Genomic DNA, 5,316 nt, shown 5'->3' on the forward strand with positions numbered 1-5,316 from the left:
GTATAGGAATAAATTGAAGTCGTAGGAGAGAAAAGTTATTTGCAGGAACAAAATCCATAATTGGAGTAAAGCAGATTATGCGGGTACAGATTTAGTTAGATGGGTAAATGTGGTGTTAGGATTTGCAGTAGGTCTCTTAAGATAGCCTGTATTTCCTCCATGAAATAATCATGTTAATCAGTTGAGAGTGAGGAAAGGGGAGACAATATTAGATGCTTGCAAAGGTGCGAAATAGCTGTTCGAATCAGGGGAAAAGAGGACGAAGATAGACTAAGAATTGTAGTAGGATCACCTGAAAGTTCTAAGAAACCAGTTTAAAGTTTAGTCATAAAATTGAAACAAGACCACAGGTAGAAATCTTTAAGCCAATTAGATTGATGTAAACTATATTTGGAATTTCTTGGCTTCAGCAAACGCTTTAGGTAGTATTAGGAAAGATTTAGATTGAGAAAACAGTCTTCCAGTAAGTCAAAGAAGCCAACAAAATGTGCAATGATCAAAAGGGGACACTATTTGGGAAATTAGGTCTTGACATGAGCTTATGGTTTTTGCAAGCAGAACTAGTAGGATTGGAGGTGATAGTGATAGTGGTGATGGTGTTGTGTTTACTTCAAAAGATGGCAGATAGTGTTCCACTGCCTCCAACCTCCTTCCCAAAATCAGAAAAGATGAGGATGCAACTCTTTGAGTGTCAGCATTCCATGGCATACAGTTTTTGAGCTTCAGAGCTAAGTTCAGCCTACTTGTCCTCCCATTTCTGCTCATTATCCCCCTACCCCACAGAGGAACTCTGCTTGCTTAGCCAAATTCACCACTCAAAACAGAAAGGGGAATACTCTTATTTTATTCAGATGTATTCTGTGAAGGGTGAGAAGCACATAGCAAATATTGTATTAGAATTTACCTTTGTTAATATTACTACTACTGTCCTCCCAGTGTCACTGAAATCATGTTATTTGATAAAGCTGCACAGTGGGCTCAGTTCCCAGCAAAATGCTCTACTTGATATTGCGGGAAAAATTCTGCAGAAACCCTATTTGTTGCATTGCTGATCCAACAAGACCACCTAGATAGATCTGAGTAAATCAGAACAATGCCTGCCTTACTGTCATTTCTACTTGAGCCACTGTCTTTGCTAGTTTAGTGTTGCTGTAAATGAACACCTGAAGCTGGATAATTTAAAAAGCAAAGAGATTTATTCAGCTCAGTTCTGCTGCCTGGAAGATTCAAAATTGGGCATCAGGTGGGGACATCCAGCTGCTTCCACTCAAGACAGAAGGCAAAGATGAGCTGGAATTTACAGAGATCACATGGTGACAGCAGAAGCAAGACAGAGGGGAGAAAGGTGCCAAACTCTTTTCAACAACCAACAGTCTTGGGAACTGGGAAGAGTAAGAACTCAATCACCCACCCGCCCACCCACTCCCCACCTCTGCCAAGGAGGGAATTAATCTATTCATGAGGCATCTGCCTCCATGATTCAAACACTTCCCATTAGTCCGCAACTCCAATATTGAAATTAAATTTCAACATGAGCTTTTTGGAGCAAACATCTAAACTATGGTAACCACCTATAATGGTACTCACCATGGCTTGTTACTCCTCGACACTCTGTATTGTACCTGGTTTCTCTGTCGAAATACAGCACAGTTTTCATGGCCAGGGTTTTACTGCATAAAAGTGGGGGTGATGACAACTGATGAACTAACTCCTATTCAGCTGGGTGTACTTTTAACGGTAGGCTGCATTTCTTTGAATTTTATTGTTTCCAGAACATGTTTACATACATTATCTCATTTGAGTATCATAGTTTTTTGAGGTTTTCAGCAAAGAATTTATTCTATACATTTTAAAGTAAGGCAAATATACTGTGAATTTCTGAAGACTATATAGATAGTAAATGGCAGAGCTCTACTAAACCCAAGTCTCCTAGAAGAGTGTTCTTTCTACTACATATTGCCACAGTGTCTTTCAAATGATCTTGAGTGTAGTTCAACCATTTCTAAATGAAAGCCTAAACTGTGCTAAGCATTATGCTATATGCTAGAGAAATAATTATTTTTACTTTTTGTTTATTTTTAAGGTAAAATTTTAATAGTTTATTTTACTTATATAAATAATATGTATGAATTATAGGATATAGGAACAATCCTAAAATGAAGGAGAATAGTAATAAACCACAATCTTATCATACTGAAGTAACTTCCTGTATCATTTAGTTAAATTTTCTTTCTGTTAAACCTTAAAAATTTATCATGCTAATAGAATGAAATAAGAAAAACTAATGGAATATCATAGAGATACTTTAATATGTGTCCTTGAGAAAGAAGTGTGAAAATACTCCACTATGATTATGAACTGTCAAATTCTTATAATTATTTCAATTTTGTTTTGAATATTTTCAGGCTATGCTATTAAATGCATTCAACTTTTAAAACTGCTATAGTCTTGCTAAATTGTTCACTTTATCATTGTGCATTGACCCTCTAGTGTTTTTTTTTTTTTTTGCCTTACAATTTGCTTTATCTAATATTAAGATAGTCTTATCAGCCTTCTTTTGTATATTTGCCTGCATGTCCATTTCCATCTCTTCACATTGAATCTTTGCATGTACTTGTATTTTAGATGTATCTCTCATGAATAATTTATAAATAAATTTGTTTGTCTGCCAATCCATCAATACTTACCTTTTAATTAGTGAGTTTAGTCCATTTATATGTGTGGTGATGACAAATATGAATATATTTATTTCTACTATCTTACCATGTGCTTTCTACTTATCCTCCTTTTTCTATACATTCTTTTCCCTCCTGTTCTACCTTATATTTTCTTATTTTCCCTCTACTGTGTGGAAAGATAGTCTATTTCTATTAGTTTTGTGATTTCCCTTTAAAATGTGCATACCTACTTGACTCTCTATGTTTAAAGTCAATCAATATGTGAAGTCAATCAATATCTTTTTTTATTCTCCTTCTGAATAAGTCATTAAAATGCTGTAACTTCAACCACCACTTACCATTTTACCATATTTTCCAGTACTTCACTATTCTTTGATCTTATACCATCAACTAAGTTGTTTTGAATTTTATTATATAGTTACTTATTGGTATCACTGTTGAAAAATAATTTGTCTAGATATAAAATTCTAAGTAGTTTTCTTTCAAAACTGTGGATGTTTTATGCACTTCTAATGTCTACTACTACTGCGATGTTTCCTGTTTATTTTTTATTTGTAGGTAATATGCCTTTTCTCTCTTATTGATTTTAAGATTTTTTAATATTGAGTGTGCAGTTTAACCCTGATATGTATAGCTTTGGATTTAGTTTTATTTATCATTGCAGTTTTAACTCTGATTTTTGCTTCTGATTATTTGTGTCTTTCATAATTCAGGGTAAAATATAAGCCTTCCTTTTCTTTGACTGTTGTCACTTTTCTATTTTATGTATTCTCTTCTCTGTAATTCAAAATTCATGTATGTTGAACCTTTTAATTCAGTTTTCTATGTATCTGAATCTCTCATATTTTCCCTTCATTTCTCTGTACTGTACTATGAATACCTTTCTTAGATTTATCTCCAAGATTATTAATTTTTTCTTTAGTGGTTGCGATGCAATGAAGAAGATTGTCTGAAAATGGCCCTGGGAATTCACTTTGAGTTGACTTGACAAAGATCACACTGGAACCGGAGGCTCTCCCTTTTACCAGCAAGGGAGTTTGCATCCATTCAGTTTGTTATTAGACCCATGTTTTCCTCTACCAAACAAGTACTCATGTACACCAAGTTTTCCAGATTCTTTGTGGCTAGTATCACAATACAATTTTTCTATACATATGGCCCATGAAATCTAGACAGCTTAATGTCTACCGATCTATGTGGCAATCAACTAACAAGACTGATTCCTCACATTTGCCCTAAAAATCAGTAGAATTACAGGAGGGTGATCTTCTTTTACAGGGTCATAGATCCACACTATGGAATAACATCCTTCAGATCTTGGCAAACCTTTCTTGGTGATGCCAGAATAAAGGGGTCTCACACCTTTTCTTCTCTTGTATATGTAGGTTTCCTTACTTTATACAAGTGTTCTTTGTAACCCTTATTTCTTAACCCATGCAGTGCAACATTGTGAAGTTTGTCCCAAACTCTGTTACAGGTCAGATGAAGTTCAGTTGCTTATGATATGTAGTTTTCTAGAAAGCTTTGTGACTTAGAATCGTAGGTTCATCTTCAGTAGGGCTTTATCTAGAAAAGTGGTTATCAAACTTCAGCTTGAATTAGAATCATCTGAAGGACTTATTGAAACACAGATTGTTAAATGTCAACATTTCCTTAGGGTTAGGGTTAGGCTTCTGATTTAGTAGGTCTTGGTTGAGGCTCAAGAGTGGGCATTTGTAACAAGTTCCAGGTGATGCTGATGTTCATGGTCCCTGAACATATGTTGAGAAGTACTAGTCTTTAAGGAATCCTTTTCCCTAGCTGAGAACATGTTGTTTCATTGAGGTGTACATTGTTTTTGTGAAACAATGAAGGGCTGCGACCAGACTAAAGACATTTTTATTCTAATTTATTGGCAGTACACTGCAGAGAATCTAAATTCAGGTTCCCTAACCAGGTGAAGGCAGGCCTATTGTTATGATTTTTTTTTTCAAGTCTAAGTGTTTAATTATTACTCACATATTTCACAGAAAAAGGAAAGTAGCAAATGGTTTAAGGTTGTATCAAAAACCAAAAAATCCTGGATTTTACGGGTCACTCTATTTATACTTGGGAGCAGGGCTGAACCGACATCAGGTGCAGCCGCTGCACTTCTCCAAAGCCCCTTTGCAGATGTAGACCTGGGCACACTTGGCACAGCCCACAAGGCAGCAGGAGCAACAGCTCTTCTTGCAGGAGGTGCATTTGCACTCTTTCCACTTGCAGGAGCCGGCGCAGGCACAGGAGAAACCAGCGGCTCAGGAGCAGTTGGGGTCCATTGCAACCCGAGGCGAGACGGGAGTTCCCAAGCGAGAAGGGAACACGACTCCAGCTCTGCATTTTTACCGCTGTGCTTTCCTTCCGCCAATGCTTTCACCTCCACTGGGCGCCTCCGCCGCTTAGCCAAGGTCTCCTCGCCCTGCGCATGCACAGGCGCTGCCTATGTCCTATTGTTACGAATTTTTAGAGAACACTTCTTATTTGTAACTTAGGCAAAGAGTGAACAACAACAACAACAACAGAAAACTTCCTTGTTGTATTTTTTATTATATGATAAATGGAGCTTGCTTGCTTGCCTGCTTGCTTGCTTGCTCTTTCTTTCTTTCTTTCTCTTTCTTTT

The 5,316-nt window shown here is 36.6% G+C and overlaps 1 pseudogene across 1 annotated transcript; it reads right to left on the reverse strand.

The window, feature by feature from the left end:
• Nucleotides 1-2,482: 2,482 nt before the first annotated feature.
• On the reverse strand, nucleotides 2,483-4,975 carry LOC100998287 (annotated as a pseudogene). The gene has a single exon (XR_002519600.2). The product of XR_002519600.2 is annotated as a metallothionein-1F pseudogene (transcript).
• Between the last annotated feature and the right edge of the window lie 341 nt (nucleotides 4,976-5,316).

This window comes from Papio anubis, chromosome X (genome assembly GCF_008728515.1).
Source record: "Papio anubis isolate 15944 chromosome X, Panubis1.0, whole genome shotgun sequence".
Taxonomy (NCBI): Eukaryota; Metazoa; Chordata; class Mammalia; order Primates; family Cercopithecidae; genus Papio; species Papio anubis.